Below are 22862 nucleotides of genomic sequence, written 5' to 3'. Positions count from 1 at the left end.
CACAACGCTGCCGCCGCGGTCGTGTTTTTTAAATTGTTTTTTGGGAAAAGAAATGGCACAGTATCTGTCTCGTATAGCGTTGGACACCTGAACCGCGCCGGAAGGGAAGGGATAAAGGAGGGAGTGAAAGAATAAAGGAAGAGAGAGGTGCCGTAGTGGAGGGCTCCGGAATAATTTCGACCACCTGGGGATCTTTAACGTGCGTTGACATCGCACAGCACACGGCCGCCTTACCGCTTTTCCTCCATAAAAACGCTTCCGCCGCGGTCGTGTGCGAACCCGGGAACTCCGGATCAGTAGTTGAGCCACCGCGGCGGGTGTCGGGTTCGACGCAAATCCAGTTTTGGGTCTAAAGAAGATTTGTTAGGTTTTACACGTACACTTTCAGAGAATATAATAAAAGAACAATGGTCCTCTTCTGCGCTGCGGCAAATGGTCCGCCCACAATTCACTTCACTTATGAAAATTCTTTGTTTTGTGTTCGCTCCTGCCACGTACTAGGCGTTGCTTACACTGCTAGCTAAAAGGTCGTCTATCGCATAGTAGCTCGAAAGTTGGAATTTTGGTTAAAATTTGCGGTTTCCACTACATGGTCCTTACGAAGGGCAAACAGATAGGAAACAAGCTCTCTGCCAGATTGTGAAAACACTTCTAAGTGGTCTGAGAGCAAAAACTTAGCCAAAGTATGGTTTATGGTTTATGGGAGCTTTAACGTCCCAAGGAGTCCCGGGCTATGAGGAACGCACAGTGATAGGCTCTGGAAATTCCGACCTCGTGGAATTCTTTAACGTGCACTTAAGCAAAGGAGACATCGCGGCTTCATAGGTTGAGAGAGGATTTGGAGCTCCAGTGTCTCCCACGCAATATCCAGCTTTCGAAACACCGCCATCACAATCGTAACGTTACCACCAGCATAAAAAATACCATTCCCCCCCTAATGTCAGCTTCACTTGGCGCTATTTTAGACCACTTGGGTCAGAAACTACAGTTGTGCGAAAACTCATAATGACAATACAATAACATTGGAAGCGGCAGTCGTAACTGAGGCTGCGTTCCGCCTTTCTCTCCGCGTGTTAAATAACCAGCCCCTGACTTTTTTTATTTGAAAAAAATGGTCTTAATCCACTTTAATTCATGTGCGATACAGTCCAAATGCAACAAGACACGGCTACTTGAACCTTCCAACCCGAGTTCGATCTCGTTTCTGGTTTGAATACCCGACGCGGAGGCCCATTGGTTAGGGCCCTCGGTTAGTGAGTCGTAGTTCCCGAAGTCGAACCAGGCCGCAGCGGCCGCCTTTGGCTGGAGGCGAAACTCAAAAGGCGCCCGTGTGTTGTGCGATGTCAGTGAATGTTAAAGATCTCCAGCTGGTCGAAATTATTCTACAGCCCTCCACTAAGGTACCTCTTTCTTCCTTTCTTCTTTCAGTTCCTCCTTTAGCCCTGCTCTTACGGCGCGGTTCAGGTGTCCGCCGAAATGTGAGACAGATATTTCGCTATTTCCTTTCTTGAAAAACTAATTCTCGAATTTCTTTCTGGATAGAAGCCTATGATTGATGGTCCCCGTCAAATATTGATGAAACTGCAGATCCCATTTCACCGAATTGAAAAATATCGACACCGATTTTTCAAAAAAAAAAAACAAAACAAGAAAAGCAGCCTTGTACCTAAAGAGTTGAAGCATCAGCCTCGGGCGCTGTGAACTAACTCGCACATCTGCGCGCAGAGGGCTCCAACAATCCCTGACGCACGCGCTATTTGGCGGTACTGCACCAAGAAGGACCAACAAGTCAATGCGCGCACGAAATCGGAGTCCCGCTCCGCATCCCGCTCCGCATCAATCGCAGTGATCGCCTGTGAATTTTTTTTCACCGAAGGGTTCGTATCAAAAATGTAAAATTGTTCACATCAGTTTTCATCCAGGGTGAAGTTCATTGATGGATACTTCACGTAGGCCCACTAAGTTAAATTTGAATTTTCGTGCACGTTAGTGACGAGTGGCAGTCATCCCTAATTTCCACTCGTCCCTCAAATGTGCCTTTTAATAAGCTGCCTATTTACTAATTCCAGGGCCAAGTGGGCGCACATCACCTGCTTGCTGGTTTAGTTTTCTTGCTTACTTCGTACTTCCATTCTAAATAAAGCTTCAAATCTGGCCACACGCGCTCGTTTTCGCAGAAACCCCAAAGCAGTTTTCTCAGATCCTAGTCGAGATTTCTTGTAAGTGCGACTGCATGCTACGGAGCGCTCATGGTGGCCAAGTCTGTGTTGTGTTGCACGCGAGAATAAAATCCTCAGGAACGTACGCAGCTGTCCCTTTCCTAGACAGTTGCAAAGGCGGTCGCAAAGACAAAGGCCTTTAGGGTGTGTTTCCTACTTTCGAAGTTTCTGACCCGGCATAGGTGACGAGAAAGCTGAGCGAACGTAAAGAAGATCGAAGGTTCTGGGTAGGTCAAAAGTTCTCAGGCCACAGGATCTGTTTTTCATCGGTATATCCTGGCACTTCAGTTGCCTGAAAAGCTTTAAAGGTTCCCAGAGGTTAGCAAGATGCTTGTTCTATTCTCTACAGATATTTAAAGCTTCGCGGTTGTCGTAGCTGCCGTTCTATACAGCCCGAAAGCAGACTCTGTGGCCCGGGAACTTTTCACTGACCCAGTACATAGCAAAAATAATTACTTCTAATGCAAAATCACTCCCTAAAATTAATTATTACAATCAGCGTTAACGAGTAAAGTAAATGAATTACTGTGATTTTCTCGCAACAATTTAATTATCACATTTCGGAACGAAGACACTTAGGTTCTTCACGCAAATGTTCACGTTAACGCAGGCTTCTGGTGCGTAAGCGAACGTAAATAGCGGTATTATACATGGACTGCATATGTTCTTTTATTGCTTTACCCCACGGGCACTTGATTCGAGTAGTACAAGGACTGCATGCCACATGAGAGCGTCACCGAAATTTCTTCCTATCGAAGGTGTTGGAATTATTCTAAATAAAACATTTTCAGGAGCTCAGTATTTCAAGCATTCGGTTAAAGTCACAGTTTAAGAATATTTCGCGATCACTAAATTTTCGAAGCATCTTGCCACCTCCCTCAACTTTCATCCGAAGCTTCGGCAAGCTTCCTGACGCTGCAAGGCGGGTACCTGACTTACGCTATGTAGTGCGCACTCTCTCAAAACCAAGCTGTGCAACAGGACAGACGTAGACCAAAATAAAACGCTCCTACCTTTTTCGTTCCCCGAAAAGGTCATTTACAGAATTCATTTGCACGCGCTCCGAAATGGGCCTGCTTAGACAGAAACTGAACATTCGTTTTGTTAATAAAGACACCTCTCTCAAGCGAGGAATAGGAGAGCTGAAACGTAAAGCTTCGAAAATTTTGCAAATAATAACAGTTAAGTTTCCATCATGCAATGAACGGCTGTGAGAAGAAAAAAGAGCGATTTCCAGAAAAGACGCAATCTCTTGGTAGAGAACACGCTAAAGGGAAGTTGCCATTCCGCTCTCAAGTTATCTACGTATGAGAACAACGTGCTGACCACGCAGCCATTTTTTCCCGCACTATAGAGTGAACATCTTTCCAAAATATTTCGTGGGACCTATCTTTCGCGAGTTGTATGCAATTAGCGAAAAACATAAAAATTAAGTACTTTACAGTACAAGAATTCCTTCCGCGCTACAGCCACGGAAACCGCGGCAGCTTTGACAAAATGCACAATTATACAAAACAGCGCTCAAATCGAACATGAAATGTCTATTGGAGGCTCTTTTAAGTCTCGATTGCTTCTAATAAACATTTCAGTTATTTAAGTTTCTGGGTCAGCGGTGCATTTGTCCATATCTGCATCTGGACCGTTTCTACGCACTGCAATTTTGCTTTTTGTTTAGGTCTTCGTAATACAACAAATGATATACGCGAGTATCAAGGCTTTGGATTTCCGAACTTCACTGCCTCTTTTTAAAGAACGAGTTTCAGCGTTCTCAGTGCGCAAAGCGCTGTTTGTAGTCGCGGTGAAAAGCAGTGGGCAGAACATTTCTGCTCTAGCTGCTTCATCGCCATGTGTTATGCAGAAGCATGCCTATCTGCTCCCAGCAGGTAATTTCCAATATTCGCAAGAAGTCAAACACCACATTATCGATTGCTGCCTGCGAAACGGGGCCGCTTCCGCAGCTGATTAGTACACGGAGCTCGCCATAGATTCTCGTTTCGAGGAACCGGGATTTGATCGTTCGCTTCAGATGTTTGCCACAACGCACGGATTTCGCGTAATCGGGGGTTATCTGTGAAATACCGTGTTCAAGTTGTGTGCAGACATTTTTTTTCTTTTTCATTCCACCGAAGGTAATCTTTTTCAAATCATACCTTCACTGTTATTTGCTGCAACCAGACGTTGCTATCCTTACAGGTGTCCAGCCCATATTTAAATCTATGCGAAAATGAGTATTTCAATTCCTTCTCGGCGTAGGTGCTATAAGTTGGCACTTTTCCTAATTTTGCTGCACAGCAGCTCTTTTCTCTATTCCAGAACTTATCTTATTTTGTGTCCTTGTGCCTTCTTTCTGAACACCAGCAAAATTTCGCAAAAAGCAAGGCATAACAGAACACGGAGAGCTTCATGCATAGGCGAAATGCTTCTTTTAAGGCTCTTTCCGCATGTTTTCTGTTCATTCGATGAAAGAAGCGTCAGGTTTTTGTGAAACTTTATTTGCGCGTTTTATGCGCACTTTCGCCGACTTGATGGCTGGAAAAGAAAGGTTTCTTTTTTCTGCAAGACGAACATCAGTACATCACTTCATAGGGAGACGTGTGTCACGTTTATTTTTTTCTGTATTCAGTGTGATGCTCGAGTAAGAAAGAAGCCGGTCGTAAACCACGCCGTTCAACGTCACTGTCTCCACATAACGGCGGCATCGTGACAGTGGATATAACTTCACCTTTCAAAGCCCTGCTTTCATCCCCGTCATGAATGATAGACAGGGCTGGAACGGCTGGCTGATCACCAATATACTACCGCGTATGCTCAAAGCCCCGCTCTCGGAAAAGTTCCTCGCGTGCCATGCGTCACTGTCGCACTTTCCCGCATATGTGCGGCGGCGTATTCTGTCATAAACGCTTTCACTGACAGCATGTTCAATTTTTTTATCAGTGCTCTGAATGCTGCATATCAATTTCGAAAAAAACGTAACCCTAGTTGTTTTGACAGACAACGGCAGCGAGTTTCAAGAGCTGCTTTTGGAAGTCAGATCACTCGCCTATCGAAGCTGAAACAGCTGTACTGTTTTAGTGTTCTAAGCCCCGGTCAGTGTGACTTTTAACCGAGGGCAGATAGCCTTTTGCCACACGCGCGCAAATTTGCTAGGTGAAGTTCAATTTTCAGCTAGTGATTCGCCGTGGTGGCTCAGTAGTTACTCCGTTCAGCTAGAAAGAAAAAGCGCGTGGGAACGAATGCAGCTCTCGGAAAATGCGTTTCAATGGAGGTGAAATGCAGAAGACAGCCGTATGCTGAGCGATATGAGTGCAATTTGGAGAACTGGAAGTGGTCAAAAAAGTGTAAAGAACGGTACCCGTTCTCTCTTACTTCTTTCACTCCATTCTACGTCCTACGGCGAGATTCCAGTGCCCACCAGGAGATGGAGATATCTCCTCGGCCTTTGTTGTCCTAATCACAAGTTATTATTCAACTGGTGAACTTTCACTGATGCTTTATTCTTAATGATTACACGTAGCGACCTACATGGTACAATGCTCTCTGTCAGCAAACCTATGAGAATCATAAAATAATCGTGTTAAGTACTGATTTTCAGAGAAAACATAGCCGTAATTTGTCATTGTTTTTAGCTATTTAAGTACTGTATACTTTGGAATTTGTCTCTGACATCGGCACTCTTTAAAACTGAATTATTTTCACTGCAACTATTATCCTGGAAGCCAAATAAAAATTGCTGAAGAGAAGAAAACTATACAACGCTTCCGGAACTGTTCTACAAGAAAAAATCGCTGAAAACGTTGTTCTGCGGTTTCTCTTCCGAAGCTTTTCTATGGTAACAGCAATTTGGTGCTCTGTTAGAACGCGTTGGGCAGGCGACGACCACGCCTATGGTCCAGGCATCACAAAGGTGCACGTAGTTTGCATGATTCCCTCTCCAGAACTTACCTAGCAGCAATATTACTGTTAAGAAACTTGCCCTTTTCACTTTTCTCTTTTTTTTCCGTTTTTACAATCTGCCCGTACCCTTTTTAATGCCCTTGCCGACTCTTACGGTATTCAAATTGTAGCCAGAGCACCCGAGTCGAATGGGCAACGTGCTTGGTTCGATTTCCAGTGCCGCGGGGTTTCCACCGGTCTCCAAAGGGCATAAACTTTCTGTTGCTTGGTTTGATGGTGATGATGATGTCCAGACTCTTCAGGCTTAATGGCACATACCCACAGCGGGGATTGGCCAGGATGCATTGCGTATTTCACAGTAATTAAATACTTGGGAAAAGTTCTTGGGCCTTGCTTTCTTCGGTTGATTGCCATTCCGTGAATGACCTAAATCGACTTTGACTATAAGAAGCCCCTTTATTGAGAGTAATTAAATAAATGCATAAATAAATAAGTAAATAAATAAATAAACAAACGCTTATAATGTTTTATCGGGGTTTCGTGTTCCACTTAAAACACAGCTGGATTTTGCGCTGCCAACGCTTTTCATACTCGAAAGAACGCCGAATCTCGGCTGCTGACTGCGGCTGATCCGGAAGTCCAGCGTCTGCCTTGGCCAAGTGGTTGCACGCCCACGCGGGCTCCGAGTTGAACCGCAAAGAAAGTGAAGTGGACATGGCCATGGGCATGTGATAAGAGCTGGCACTGTGTTGCAGCTGTGCTTGAGGACTGCTGACGAAGATTGAGATGAATGAGCTCTCTAGAATCGCTTTTCTTTGTAGAATGTATTTCCGCATTTAGGTTTCGTAATCTGAAGGCTGTGCCTGAAAATAATAGTCGGTAAAAAGTCATGCCGGTTGTAGATATAATTTCAGATTGCAGTCGGTTTGATTTAAGGACACCAGAAACTACAAGGTAAGTTGTTGGACGCGTTGGTTTCTATATTACATAACTACAGCTTTTAACTACAGCGTTTTTATATTTGTGACTTGTGTGCATTGCCTTTCATTTCTGGCCGCCAGTCGGGTACTTATTCCGACTGGCAGCTAATAAAGATTTCAGTTGCGAGTCAGCGCTGTGTTGTGTCCCTGCCTGTGTCCTTCTTCTACGTCCCGTTCGCTGCGCTGTAGTTATGGAACCAGAATCTACGTGACATTAACTTTTGCTTTATATTCACTACACTAAGGTGCTTAGAATAAACGTATGGTTTAAAAACTGAGCCACGTCACTGCTACCGCCATGAAACGCCATAATAAGGGCCACCAGACAACAGGGCTAGCTTTGTTGCAGTGCCCAGTGATGCCGTGTTTTCTTTGTGTTCCCACAAAGGACGAAATGCTATGCCACACCGCTTACCGTAACCTAGGAGGCGTTACGTAACATTGAGTTTTTTATTCAGGTTGTATTTGGTTATATTCTACCGAAATGCTCGGTGCACCGGAAAGCATGAAATATATTCTTATATAGTTTGTGTTTGATATATTCGTTGAAATACTGCGTAATTTACACGGGATGAAGAACGTCGCATATGTGGTGGTGTTCCTTAAAGCGTTGTAGAAATGTCTGCCCCAAGGTACGCATAAAATACGCTCCAAGAGGAATCACTAGTCATAAAGAGGAACGCTGGAAAGTAACATGGTTTTTCAGAAGGCGTGATGGTAAACCATAAGGTCAATCCATAATAAGAGAAACAATTTATCTGCTGCATGCACAAAGTGCATGTGCTGAGATTTCTTCCTCCTTGCAATAAAAAGTATGCTTATTTGCTACTTTTATTGAAGCAAATATTTTATTTCTTGATGAGCTCATGCAATTCCTGACACGCTTGCCACATGCGGCAAGGCGAAGTGACCCGGATATTGTCAAGTGCGCTCGAACAGCTTATCTACAAGCAAAGGTGCGGATAAAAGCAAAAGGAACAGGAAAAGAGGAGGAACAGTGGCTACGGCATTCGACTGTTCAGCTCGATGACAGAGATTTGCCCCGGCTGCGGCGACGGAATTTCGATGGAGGCGAAACACAAGACGCCGTGCTCTGTGGAATGGCAGCGCCCGGTAATGAATCCGAGGTGGTAGAAATTAATCTGTGAGCCTCCATTATGCCGTCCCTGATAGCCCATTTTGAAACGGGAAGTTGAGATCCATACCACACCATACCGTACCATACCGTACTGTACCATACCATACCGTGCCGTAACATAAAATACCATACAATACCACATCATACCCTATCGTACCATAAACGAAGCGCGGTCCTACATACATGGCTTTGACACTAGCATCGAAGTTACTTTTGATAAATAAATAAACATTAGGAAAATACATAAAAACAAATTAATAAATAAAACAGCACGTAGTTTCTCCGGATCGGGCAGGACGCCATCATTGAAGACAACATGGACGAGAATGGTCTGTTTGCGGGCACGAAATCTACATTTCTTGAGGTTGAGTTGGAGACCAGTATCTGTGATAGAGCTTAGTATCTTGTGCAAACGCGCGAGATGTGTCGGAAAATCAGGTGAAAAAACGAGAACATCGTCTAGATAGCATAGGCAAATGTGCCACTTGAGTCCGCGCAAGATGTTGTCTATCATAAGCTTAAACGTAGCCGAAGCGTTACGAAGGTCAAAAGGCATCACGTTGAATTCATAGAGGACATCAGGGGTGACAAAAGCAGTTTTCGGGCGGTCAGACGCAGCCATGGGGACTTGCCAATAGACGAAACGGAGATGCAGGGAGGAGAAGAACTGGGCTCCTTGCAAACAGTCGAGGGCGCTATCAATAAGGTGTAGTGGGTAGATGTCCTTTCGCGTAATTTTGTTTAGGCGACGATAATAAACACAAAACCGAATCTAACCATCCTTCTTTTTGAGGAGAGCACGACGGGAGACAACCACGGACTAGAAGAGGACTGAATAACGCCGCGGTGCAGCATGTCGTCCATCTGCTCTGCGATGACGGGGCGCTCTGGAGGTGACCCACGGTAGAACCGCTGGTGGAGAGGGGAATGAGTTCCTGCATCAGTGTGGTGATCAACGGTGATCGCGCGGACCAAGGAAGTTGCCAGATGGTCAAAGGAAGAGCGGAACTTGTGAATCAGGGCAAGAAGCTTCTCGCAGTAAGCTGAGTCGAGGTCACTGGCCACTGAACGATGAAACATTTCCTGGGAGAGCGGGTCGGACACTGCACTAGGCGGCGTGAGGGCGGCGATGGAGGCATCTCCGCAAAGAGCGTCATCGTCGTTGCGCTTGAGCAGATCAAGGTGTTCAATGAGTCCAAGACATTCTCCACGAAACAAGGTGAAGTCATAGGGCGAGAGATTCGATGAGGCGAGTTCGGTTGCACCTTGGCGTATGTAGAGGACGGCAAATAGAAGAGGAAGGTGTCGGCGAGAAGCGAGGATGGGCGAAGGCGCGAAGAGTACAGTTTCTCTGGACCCAGAGGTGGTGGACACGGAAACGAGCACGGCACTGGTGGGGCGAACATCGGTTTCCGCGGCAACAACAAGTTTGGTACCAGAGCGAGACGGCGGTTCGTCGGCGAGCGTATCAGGGAGAGCGGAGAATGCGACATGAGCACGGGCACAGTCTATGACGGCATGATGGTGGGATAGAAAATCCCAGCCAAGGAGGAGGTGATGGGAGCAAGAGCTAAGCACTAAGAATTCCACGACATACAAAAAGTCTACGATGATGACACGTGCTGTGCATGGAGCGGAAGGATGAGCGGTCTCGGCGTTAGCGGTGCAAAGAGATAGTACCGAAGGTGTGGTGGTGATTTTACGCCGCGAACTACTGAAGTTTTCGGCTATAACAGAAACGGTAGCACAGTGCCCACAAGCCCAAGTGCTCGAACGCCGTCAACTAACACATTTAAAAAGTTCGGTGGGAAAGGCAATGACTTGAGCTGGTAGAAGTGTGCGCAGTTCGTGCGCCAGGAACTGCGGCTCCTAGTTTTCCGGTTCCGCAGGGACGCTGCGACGCCGCATGGGTGACAAGGAGCGACGGCGAGGGGAGGGCGATTTTCTGGCGGCCGGTAGCAAGGTCAGAAGAGGGAGCTTGAGGTGATACTGCTGTAGGCGGGCGAAAGGTGCGGTACGACTGGGTGTAGTCCGGCAGAGGTGGTACAGGTGCAGCCAGAGTACGACGACAGAGGCGCGCAACATGCCCCGGTAGACCGCAAGCGTATATAGCAAATCGACCGGTTATCAGCCGTGCGCCAATGGTTGTGGGAAGCGGGCGCTGGGTGAAGTTGGGGAGCAACAGGATTGGGCACTCGTGCGGGGTATGCCAAGGCCTGCGGCCGCGAAGGGCGTTCGACGACTTCGGCATATGTAAGAACTCAGGCATAGGGGCAGGTGACATAGGAACGGTTGCACCGTAACCCAAACGTTCAGCAACGGAGCGGGCTGCATTGCGAGAAGGTTGACTTGAGGAGCTACGGCAACCGGCTGCCGACGAACTGGAAGTGCATCGGCTACCTCCTGTGTGTTGGTGTGCCGTAACTCAGTAGCCAGGACCTGGGGCGAAGAGTGTGTTTCCGAGAGGAGCGAAAGCTTCCGGGCCGCCTCATCACGTACGGAGTACTCCGGCCAGACCGGAGATGGACTCGTCCGGAGCAGGTGAGCGACGAGCGCTAAGGCGTTGCTTGCGCAACTCGTCATAGCCCTGGCAGAAGTTGTACACGGAGGCGACGGTAGTTGGACTTTTCGCCACCGGCATGTGGAAAGCGTCGTCATCAATTCCCTTCATAATATGATTGATCTTGTCGGCCTCAGGTATAGACGGGTCGACACGTTTGCAGAGATTGATCACATCTTCGGTGTAGGCGGTGAAACTTTCACCCGCATGCTGAGCCCGAAAGATCGAACATTGTTCAGCGCGAAGTTTCCGTACTGAGGGACGGCCAAAATCTTCTGCAAACGTCGTTTTGAAATTAGTCCAGGTTGGAATATCAGCTTCGTGGTTCCGGAACCAGAGGTTTGCGAAGTCACTCAGATAGAAGATGACGTTGTTGAGTTTCATGCGGTCATCCCAGTTATGACGGCTCACCCGCTCGTAAGAGACCAGCCTGTCTTCAACATCCTGATCACAGAGCTTGTTGAAAACGACGGGGTATCTCTGCGGGACGGCACCGGAGCACATGACTGGGGAGCCCACACGCACGGCTTTGTGGTTGGCTTCGGCCTGAGCAAGCATAGCGGGTGTCGGTAGCGTGCAGTTGCGGAGGTCCAGGGCGGCACGGGGATAGGAAACTGAGCCTCCATGAAGTGAAGAGTGGTTTATCAGAACGCTGAAAGGGCTGGCGGCCTAACCGTGGCACAAACTGACCCAGCGGTGGCGGCACCAGTACGGTCTTTTAGAGGGAGCTCGAGCTCTAAAACGCGCGCTGCAGCCGGTCGCTGAGGCCACCCAAACCTCTTCAGCGTCGTTGGTGTTAGAGTACTGCCGTCTTCTTCACTGCAGAATAAATAAATATTGCTCACCAACACTTAAGAAGCTCATACGTTATAATAACGCCGTTCCCTACAGCGTATACATTGAGAGAGTGTTCAGTGTAGCTGCTGATTTCTTTGTAGGAAACATTAAAAAAAATTGCGATGACCGCATTGAAAAATAATATTCAAGATTAACAACGTTAACAACAAGCCACAACAGTTGATTGTAGTCTGAATTAATTTGCGTTGTGCCAATTAATCTTGGAAGGCAAATAACCCGATATTAATCGATTACGCTTGTGTAGTTATTCAGTTAATGATTTCGGGGGTGAAAATAAAGACTGTGACCAGTTACAGTTCAGAGGAGTTACTGTTATTGTAATCGGCTGTTCATTTTCTGTAGCGTGTATAAAATTGCCTGAGAGCATATGCTAAATTCACCCTTCCATAGGTTTTACGCCAGGGGACATCGGAAGTCGTCTATGCGTTTGGCTGCCAGTGGCACTTAGCGGCGGGCAGAAGCGGCAATGCGGCAATGCGCCATGCTCCTTTATCTGTGCTGAGTCAACAGGAGCGTCGCTAGAAAGAGCGTGTTCAGTAGAAAAACTAATCTGCAGAAACTGGTTGCTGCTAGGTATGAGAAATGATAGGCAACCTGTGCATCCTAGGTAGCGCACTACACATTGCAACCGACCGCCATTTAAGGGGGGATAAACGATAACTTTCTGCAGTATGAAGGACGCCTGCCTGACTGAAGCACGCTACGTTTGGGTACTGCATGCTCTGGCAGGCGGCGGTGCCGAAGCGCTCCTTCTCCTTATCAAACTTTCTCCTTTTATCAGGCAGTGTGTTACGGCGCTGTGAGTGGCCCGAAATCCTAGGGTATGCACCGTATTAGAAAACATACGCTGTACGCGTTCAGAAAGAAGTCCGTTTGAACCCAGAAGCCAAATAAAGCTAGGGTCGCTGGCGTCGCTGACGCACTACGGAACACGCGGCTCGAGTTCATTGGAAAATTGTGCGGACATCTGCACTAGTTCGCAACTTTCGACTTCTGTTTTTATTGTGTGTGCATTGCAGCACTAAACACCATGCGAGCAGTGGTAAAGGACGTAAAGAAAAAGCTAACAATTAGTCTTTCCTCCTCGCCAATTCTCATTAGTCCTGATAGACACAACTGTGTCTGGCTTTCTAGTTAGGTGCTGAGGCTCGTGACACCTTTCTTTGCTACGTCTCGGCGTTTTCCTGTCTAATGAATGCGTTGTCTCTTTCAGGCAGCACATTAGTCACAGGGGCACGCCCCCTAAATGCCTAAATGGTGACAAGTAAATAGAAGATGCAAATTCGTACTGTTGTCGGTCGTCGTCGAGCGGAAGTCACTAGAAAAAGAGCGAAGATGTCAGCTACACATCACGTAATCTAATAACGTTAACGCATTTCAAGGAGTGACACATCGAGCGCAGGCTCGGAGCACCGGTCCTCAAAGCCCTCGACACATGTAGCGCCGAAGTTGTCGCCGGTGCTGGCTGCAGCGCTGAACTGCATGCGTTGAATGCGGAGAGGCGCTCTTCTAGAAGCCGAGGCTGGCTTAAGCAGGCTACCTAAAGTATGCAACGTAGTGGCGTTTCTTAATGTGGACGTACTGCAAGGATCTGTACGTGGTCGGGAAAGCCGGAAGGATGCATTCAAGTTTGGTGAAAGTTCCTGCTTTATTTGCCTCTGCAATGAAAGGCGGAGAAAACAGCATGTGTTCATCCTTTGCGCTTTGAACAGAGAAGAGTTAATAAACGAGTAACATGAACTCCAGTGTTTATTATAGAAACGCCTTGTTTACGCTATTGAGAGAGCACCACAGCCCGCTCAGCGGCGCATTAACGAACAAGACAATCAGGCCCTGCTACCAACGCATGTAGTTTGTTCCTCGTGCGAAATAGGCACCAGCCTGACGATTTTATCGCCTTCTGTGGTAATGTGCTAGGCTGCACCGAATCCACGCCTAGCATCTTATCCTAGACGTTCGCACCTACCAGTGCTGAATTCTGCTCCGGAGCTCAGCTCGCTCGAAAAACACGCTTGAATCTTTGTGGTATTTTGCGAACACCACCGACGTCGACCATCGAATGCTTTTTTCCTCCACTAATTGCACTTCCCAATAACCTGGCCACCTAGACACCTTTATTCGAATAAAAACATTAATTCCCATCTTGCAACTCTCTCCCAGTTCTAGAATTTGTTCTTCACATACGAGATGGGTCAGGCACTGGCTGATTACAGACCATAAGAGCAACCAAATCTGCTGTTTACATAGAAAGCATGTCGAAAATTATTTGGCATGCAGGGAAAGCCTCCAATTCATGTCGAAGCATTTTGATGCTGGAGAGAAAAAAAAGAACGTGCAAAGTATAGGTTGCATACCTTTACTAGGTACCAGTAAACGTAGGTTAGATGCTATGCGCTCGACGACCCGAATTAAATTGCACACTTCCTAAGGTATTCTACCCTGGTACTATGAACACTGTGAACAACCTAGAATAAGGGCACGTTTATTTCCTTCCATAACAACCAGGTTTCATGGATGCGGAGAAGAAAGTCAACATGTCTCTGAGTGCTATCCCAGCCACTTGAGGCATCAAAACTAGAAGCATTGAACGCACGCAATTACATAGCAAGCGCATCACAACTCCTCTCGGGAGCAGATATATCTAGGCAAGGCCACTTTGTAGCCAGCATCTCGAAATTCACCGACATATGAGTGAACAATCGAGAACGCATCGATTTATCTTTTGTATTTTTGTCCCGCTCCTCAAACACCGCTATGAATTGAATGGTGTCAGTGTTTTCACCTTTAAGGCTTTGAGTAGATTTCAGTTTATACTCAAGGAACGCAGCTGACATGCTGTTAAGATACAAGTTGCACACGTGTCAGACGCAGGCTAGTAAGCTTGTAACAGCGGGCTAAATCAGTCTTATCCTTCTCGTTGCGCAATGCTGATGCGTGCGAAGAGTAATCTGTTGTTTCACTGGGTGGTAGACATTAATAATTAAACCTGGCTCTGCACAGAGCACAGAGCTTCGACTGAAGATTTGGGTTGCAAGAGAAAAGGAGCGCGCAGTCTGCGTCTTGTACGATATATTCTTGTAATTTACTTCTCAGCTGGCTTCAACAGGCGTGCATTTTGCGCCTCGGTGCGGTGACATTCTAGCTTGCCGAGGTGGACTTTGAGTCTTGGTTTAGGGGAGGGGGGGGGGGGGGCAATAAAGCCGGCTGATGAGATTCTTGACGTGACAACAAAAAAAATGAATAGAAGTAGAAGGGGAGCTTCAGGCACCTCAAGCCCACTTTTTTACGAGATGGAGGTCTTGCCTTCGTCTGGGCACATACGTTGCAGCGCGGCTTTCGTCAAACTAAGTGGTCACCTGTAACACGCAGCGGTGGCTAAGCAGGTAAGGCATTTGGCGGTTGATAACGAGGTCGTGGCATCGAATCCCAGGACCGATGGTCGCATTTCTTTTCAGGCGGAGATTTGTCAGTGCTTTGCTTCGTCATTGCATCATGTTAACGAGTTCCATGTGGTCGGAACTGATTTGAAACATTACAATGCGACGATTCTTTCTCTCTTTTTCAGTCCCTCTCCATCTCCGTCATTCCTTCTTCGGTTAAGGGCACACTGATTATAAATTGAAGGTAACAAGCTGCAGCATTTTAACGAGGAATACACTGCTCACACCAAAAGAGAAGGTTTTATTAGGTACTAAAGTCCAAGAAACGAAATGAAGGTGTCGACATGAACGGCAGATATCGCAAGGAAACAGCGTGCGTGGACCTCAAATTCATTGCTGATCTCGGAGGTTGTGTTACACGGCTACTTCGCAATGGTGGCAAGCATACCTCCCAGAGTAGACATCGTGAGTTTCAATTGAGGGCAGAGAAAAATCTGAAATTCAATTTTCTCCGCCATAATTTCGCCTTTTGTTGCTAGAGAAATCTAAACATGTAAAAGCTGCCAGCGATTGAACTTCTACTGGTACGTGAATTCAAAGTAGTCGTCCTAAGTGTATCTTTAAGCGCGTCATCACGGCATCAAGTGTATAGCCTCTTCGACGCATATCGCGAGTGGGTTTTGGAACCGGCTCCGTTTTCGCGGATATATCGGGCCGATGTATCGACGTTCGATATATCGAGCCACGAGACCGAACTTGAAATTTGAAAAACTGTGGTCCGCTATAAGTTTGATGGCTTCCAGATTCGAAATTTAGTATTGTGCCCTGAAAAAACTAATAAACTGTAATATCTATTAAACTGAAGAAAACTAATAGTCTTTTAATTTATTTATATCACGTATATAATACTCGCATTGCTGTACAGTTTACATGCCGCGACCGCGCTGACGTAAATTTCGCAGAGTTTAAAACGAAAGCGAGAACAGGTACAAAAAAACAAAAGCCTGGTATTTGAGAGCAAACGCGCCGAAGTTTCTGATTTCACATATATAATACTCGCAGAAAAAAATTTTTTACGACCTATACGTTGTAAGGCTGCAAAAACTGATTTGATTTAGAAGCGGCTATTCTCTCCGGCGTTGCTGGTGCCCCGCGATGTTCGTTATGGCAAATTGAATCCGGCAGCGTAGAGGTCCGCCCCTCATCCATCTTGCTGTCAAACCAGCGAAAAGCGATAACACGTCCTGGCACGGAAGCCATGCCTACACGCTTTTTATGGGCAATTTTAATCTAACTTTTGTTTACATGAGCTGGATAAGCTCCTCTGTATTCTCGAACGCTGTCGTTTTCGGATCTACGAAGAGTAATCTGTTACATATTAACGTGTTACGTTCTATCCCGTACGCCTTCCGGTGTCTGTTTGGTATGCGGTAATACATCTAGTTCTAGCCGCGCACTACTGTGAAACAGAGGAGGCAGATTTCTTGAGGTTTTCTGAGAAAACTGCGAGACATGCAGAAACTTATGTGCACAAGTTACCGATTTTGTAACTTGTTCATGCTTGTTTTGTTTAAGGCTTTAAATGTCCAAAAGCGTCTAAGGTTGTGAGTGACGCCCTATTGGAGGGCTGCAAGAATTTATACCAAGCTTGATTCTTAACTGTCCTCTGACATCGCAGCGTGGCACGGGCATATGGTATTGCGGCTCCATCGAAATACAACAGCCGCGGCCGAAATCGAACCCGCGTGTCTCGAGTCAGCAGCCAGGCACCATAGCCACTCAGCCACCGCGGTGGCTAAAGCGCTGATGCTAATATCACTGAGACGAGTAAAGATAAACAGTGGAGATAACCTTTTATAAAATGCATCTGAGCTGAAAACTGCCAGGGGTGAAAAAACATGACGTGATATGAAATAGGCTCCTCGGTTTTAGTTTCTCACCTGATGCTCGCACTCCGGACCGAGATTTTAAAAATCACGTTAAACCAGATTTTGTGCGTAAGTAAATAAAAAATTACAAATTTTGCATGAAAAGCTGGAGGCATTGGAAAAGGCTAGAGGATGATTAGTAAAATTTCTTAATGCGCTGTTTTATTTCGTCTAATGCAGATCATATAAACCCATTTTAATCTTTTTTTATCCACGCCATAGATTTATATGTGGGCGAATTTCAAAGTAAATCTTCGAGACGACAAGTAGGAGCACAAAGGGGTAATGGGACGTTCAATGGGCATCACTGTATCAAGCTCTACTTACGTTAATGACGCCCTTTCCCTGTTGAAGTTTGAAACGGCCGTGGTTAATGACATTCTACTCGAAATCAAGAGGAAGAAATCGGCTCGGGCAGCATATGCAGTGCGAAGCCAAGAAAACCGCTGCTCCTTAAGAGTAACGGAGTGGATTCCATGAGAATGCAAGCGTAGTAGTGGGCGGCCGAAGGTTACGTCGCCGGATGAGATTAAGAAGTTTGCAGGCATAGAGTGGGCGCAGCTGGCAAAGGAGGGGGTAATTAGAGAGACATGGGAGAGGCGTTGGCCCTGCAGTGGGTGTAGCCATGCTGATGATTGTAATGAATCTTGAATGTTTTGACAGCGTACAAAGCAGACAGGACAGACGTGTAAGTGCTGCACTTGATAATAATAATGTAGGACACAAAAGCGTGATAACGCGTATAAAATGAAAAATCGTGACGGTGAGAGGACGTTTTGGTTCAAGATGTCGCTTAGAGTGTCAATCAAATTATTGATTTACATAAACCAATCTTTGTCCAAAATAACAGCGTGCGCTTACAGTCTAGTCATTTATTTGAGCTCAAAAACGCAACAGAAATGACAGCGAAGTACGAAAATCTTTGCTCAGTAATTCAATTTACACTTAGATCGCGACATTAAAAAGTCACGCCAGATTTCTTTGTAAAAAAATTTAGAAAAATTGAACCAACCATTGAAGGTTATAGCTATAATAGAATTATGAATGTTTGGAACTCACATGCATCCCCTCTCCCGGAAACATGGCAGTTCACTTTCAATATGGCAGCATACAAGCCTCATCGGGAAATAAAAGCAGTGCTTGTCCCTCACATAAATGATAAAGTCTATTGAATGGAATGGGTACCCACCGTAGATTCGATTAAGAGAGAGGGTGAGGCGTTTGAGGAATACAATTCGAAAACGCAAAAGGCGCCCTTGTGCTGTGCTATGTCAGTGCACGTTAAAGATCCCCAGGTGGTCGAAACTAATCCGGAGACCTCCATACGCCACCTCTTTCTTCTTTCACTCCCTCTTTTATCCCTTCTCTTAGGGCGCGTTTCGGGTGCCCATCGATTTATGTGAGACAGTTACTGCGCAATTTCTTTTCGCCAAAAACCAAAACCAGACCAAACCAAGGAGAGCGGAGGAAGGAGGCGTGGCGGCCACTGGGACAAGAGGGTGAGTGGGTAAAAGGAAAAAGGTAAGCGTAGTCGGCTCGCACTTGTCGTCAGATTTTTTCTTTTGAAAGCGGTGTGCGTAGTCCTTTCGCGTGTGATGTGGGCACTGAAAGCAGTGTCGTTGAGAAACTTAATGACAAACGAAAACAGCTGGTTTTCTTGATAAAATAAGGAAAGCGAAAAGTTGTTTTTTTCTCAATAAACATATGCATCTATCTTTCGGCTAAGTAATTTCACCCAAAATTCAGTAATTAATTGTAAAAACAAGGAACACTTACTCAAGCATGATCCAGAATGCTATGCCGCTGTTTGATAGTTAGGTGACTACGATAACTTGCTCACAATCTCCATTTTACTTTCAACTGCTTTCCGCCGTGGTCTGTATAATATATGCATTTCACTTCTTTGTCGTGGTCAATGGAAACACGTGGGAAGCGCCAGAATGAAATGTTGAAACGGGGTGTCATTGTCACCGTCGCGTGCGAAAACCGATCACTTCATACTGGATAAGCTGCCTTTCTCAGCTGCACTATTCAAAAACAAATTAATTATGCAGCTTATCATGGCCGTAAATCCAATTTTACTTCGCAGCAGCACACGTCTTTTTGGCACTTGTTTGGCGCCTAACTTTCTAGGTTCAAGTCCCGCCTTTTATTCGGCTGGAGACTTGCACAGTAGAAAACCATCTCAGCGAACGTCTTCGGTGAGGCGTATTATTCTATACAGTCGAAGCACTGCTGCTTTTTGTTCATTTTTTATCCACAGCACGGTAGACCTCCTGACAACGAAACGTACAAGCTCTAACGTGGCAAAGGTGACCTGTGCGCTGTTTTCATCTTGAAATTATCTGTTTTAGAGTTGATCGGATGAACGCTGATGTGCAAAGCCTAAATTATCATTTCAGGCTCATCAGAACATACCATCCTGCATGAGAACATAGCTCATGGCACCACTTGAAATGGTTGACTGCTTGCCGATATTTCTCACCCTTCACAGCACCATTGTTCACTTGATTTGTATCCGGATATTTTTTTTTCGCGGTAAAGGCAATCTGCCCGGATATGAGATTCCTGCTTTTGGTTTGGCTTTCCCATTTGGGTGGGAGCGGCGTGTCTGCGGGTGACACTTCGAGAAGACCTGTAAGGACAGCGGTGTCTATATTTGAACGCACGCTACCTTTGACAGCCTCCACGTCGAGTAAAAGAAAGCATACACGAACAGTAAGCTTCATAATATCGTATCAGTAGTGCCACAAGATTGCAGCAATAAGTCCACAGTTGAGGCCCTCGAAAAGCACTAGATGCGGCGTCAATATCAAGTAGAAACGATTGGTGAACGGCGACACCTCTTCAGATATGAGCAATTTTCTTTGGCTGCAAACCCGAAAGCTCCCTACATGATAACATTTAGCTCAAATCTGGGAAAGGGCCTTCGTACTTGAAAACGAACATACGTAAACAGCAATAATGAAAACCATCAGCTGAGGAAAGGAAAATTATATTTTTAAGCGGCTGAAGTTTTATTTTACCGATTGACTGGTTTCACTGAAAGACTGAAAAAAATCATTCATACAATATTCATTTGAAAAGTTTGAAAAGCGACAATATTTCATAAGGCCAAAATTTTCTTGCGAAGTGGGTTCTTGAACTTGAGTTTTCATTTATTTGAGCAGTATTTCAAGCCCGAAAATGCAATAGTAGGTGCTGACCAACACTTTTTGTCCCAGGTTATGCGGCCAGAAGAACTACAGTCTGATACAACTTAAGAGAGCAGTGGCCTTTGCCCTGTCAGAGTACCCAATTCTAGCGAATGGCGTCGGCTGATTCTCATCACCATAGCGTGGCAATGCAGTAAGCGGCGCCACAATGAAGGCAGGGGTCTGTCTCCGATCATTGAGGAAGATGACTATCCCCTTTCATCTACCACTCCCTGCTTTATCGCACTAGCAGAGTCATGAGAATTGGCCGACGCCATTCGCTGGAAGGGGGTCCTTTGAATAGGAATAGCCACTGCGTTCTTGAGTTGTATCCGACTATAGACATTCAAGCATATTTATGAAAATATAGTACTTCGCTTTCTTCTCTCCAAACCACATTGAGACTTTCTTAATTGGTTCTAGCTGGTTGGGCGTCCGATCGCGATTGATTGCGAAAGTGCTTTCTGGCTATATTCGCGACCTTTGCCCCACATATTCCTTTAACATGACGTCGCATCCTCTTTCTACGTTGCTTCATGAACGCAAAAAGTTTAAGAAAAGGAGTATCACTATACCAGTCATCGTGGTGTCTTTATATCTGCTATTTTGTCGCCATGCTGTTTGTTCCTTGGGCAGGTTTCATGCATACTCTTTGGTCGTGTGCTGTTCTTTCGTATCCCCGGCGCGAAGATAGCAACGACGCCGATAATGTTCTGTACGTCGTCATAGCCAACAGAAAAAAGAACTTCTTATACTTCGACAAACTGGAGGAAGTAGTGGTGGAGGCTCCACAAGGCTTTAGAAGCGATAAACTCTCGTTCGGTGCGCCCTTTCTCTTTGCCTACAATTTGAAAGCGACAGGCGGCTCGAAACCCCACACTTCATTGCCGCCGCCGCGGTGGCTCATTGGTTAGCGTGTTGGGCTGCTAACCCGAAAGACGCGGGTTTGATCCCTGCCGCCGTAGTCGAATTTCGATGCAGGCGAAATTCTAGAGGTCCGTGTACTGTGCGATGTCAGTGCACGTTAAAGAACGCCAGGCGGTCGAATTTTTCGGAGCACTTCACTACCTCGTCCCCCATAGCTTGAGTCGCTTTGGCACGTTAAACCCCCGTGAACTTAAACCTAAACACTTCATTGCCAGCTCTCTTCAAACAGTTAAAATCTAACACCAGTTCACTAAGCTTTACTTGTCATTTTAAATGACTGGGCTGTGCGGCTGTGTCCTGCAGGATTTTACTGAACAGGAAACACTAACCTACACTAACATCTCTTATTATAGGTGTCTAAATAGCATGGAAGCGCTCATGTGAATGGAAAGTCAATGGTTACGGTTTCTTTGCTGCCTCCTTATAATAGAATGGAAGCTTTCAGCCGTGATGGAAGCTGCAGAAGACTAAGTGCATGGCCAGTCGCAAAAAGCAAAGCCATTTTTAAGGATATTTTGATTGAGTAGGAAGAAGTTATTCAGCCGGCCGGTGCTAATTAGATTTGTTCGTTGCAAAGCACGTCCTCATTGCAGGCGACCTCCGTAAGGTCAGCATCGCAGCTCCATTTCACCAGCAGCAAGAATGAGCCACCTTCACAGGCTTTTCAAATATGCTGACTTTGCAGTGGCCTGCAGACAGGATATGTCATGTATCATGCTTACACATTTGATGAGATCTTCGTGATTTAAATCACAGGCTTGGTGGCCGCCGCAGGGCTCAAAGGAACAGCCACTTCAGAGCTTTCTGCTGCCGCGATGGCTCAGTGATTATGACGCTCGGCTGCTGACCCAAAAGAGACGGGTTCGATCCCAGCTGCGGCAGTCGAATTGTGATAGAGGCGAAATTATAGAGGCCCGTGTACTGTGCGCTGTAAGTGCAGGCTAGGAACCACAGGTGGTCGAAATTTTCGGAGCCCTTCACTACCGCGTTTCTCATAGCCTGAGTCACTTTGGGATGTTAAACCCCCATAAACCAAACCAAACTTCTGAACTTTCGAAGAAGCATACAGAGAGCAATTTTCATTGCGTCAGGATAATACTTCACATAGAAGTGTCTAAAATTTACGTGTGCGACAAACATAGCAGCTGCTATGAGAGACACACAAGCTATTGTTGAACAGCGACCTGCTGTTTTTTGTCGGAGTTAACTTGATTCTTAGCATGAAGTTCAGATGTTTTTTGATGGGCTGTAATTATTTCGTGAGTTGTTCAGCAGGATATTGGCATCAGGTTACTCAAGTTTTCACGATTAATACTCAGTCACAAATTTTCTTTAGCAACAAGTTTGACTACTTCTATAAACGTGCGATTAATATCAATGACGACATTGTGTGACGATGCGTGACACCCTTTGACACAAATTGGGATCAAAGACCCATTTTTCTAGCTTTTCACGCGACAGAAACCGAGCATCAGGCCAAGGAAAAGCTTGTGCCCATTGCTTAACCGGCGAACACCTGGCAGCACTGGGGATCGAACCACAGAGCTCCCACATACGAGGCGGACGCTCCAACCATAACGCCACTGCAACGGTACAAGCTGCGGTTTGGTCCTTTTCGCAAGAATTTTTCCCCAAAAATGCCGAGGACGAGACTGGTGGACATCTTGTACCCACTGGCAAACAGGTTGGTGCCCGTGCGCACTCGGAATTCAACTCAGGACCTCGGAACTTTTCCTGTGCTTAAGTATGGTCACTTTGCAGTTCCAGTAGATAGGCCTTAGCAC

The sequence above is a fragment of the Amblyomma americanum genome, chromosome 7 (genome assembly GCF_052857255.1).
Source record: "Amblyomma americanum isolate KBUSLIRL-KWMA chromosome 7, ASM5285725v1, whole genome shotgun sequence".
In the NCBI taxonomy this organism is placed as follows: Eukaryota; Metazoa; Arthropoda; class Arachnida; order Ixodida; family Ixodidae; genus Amblyomma; species Amblyomma americanum.
Note: the sequence above shows the minus strand (reverse complement) of the source record.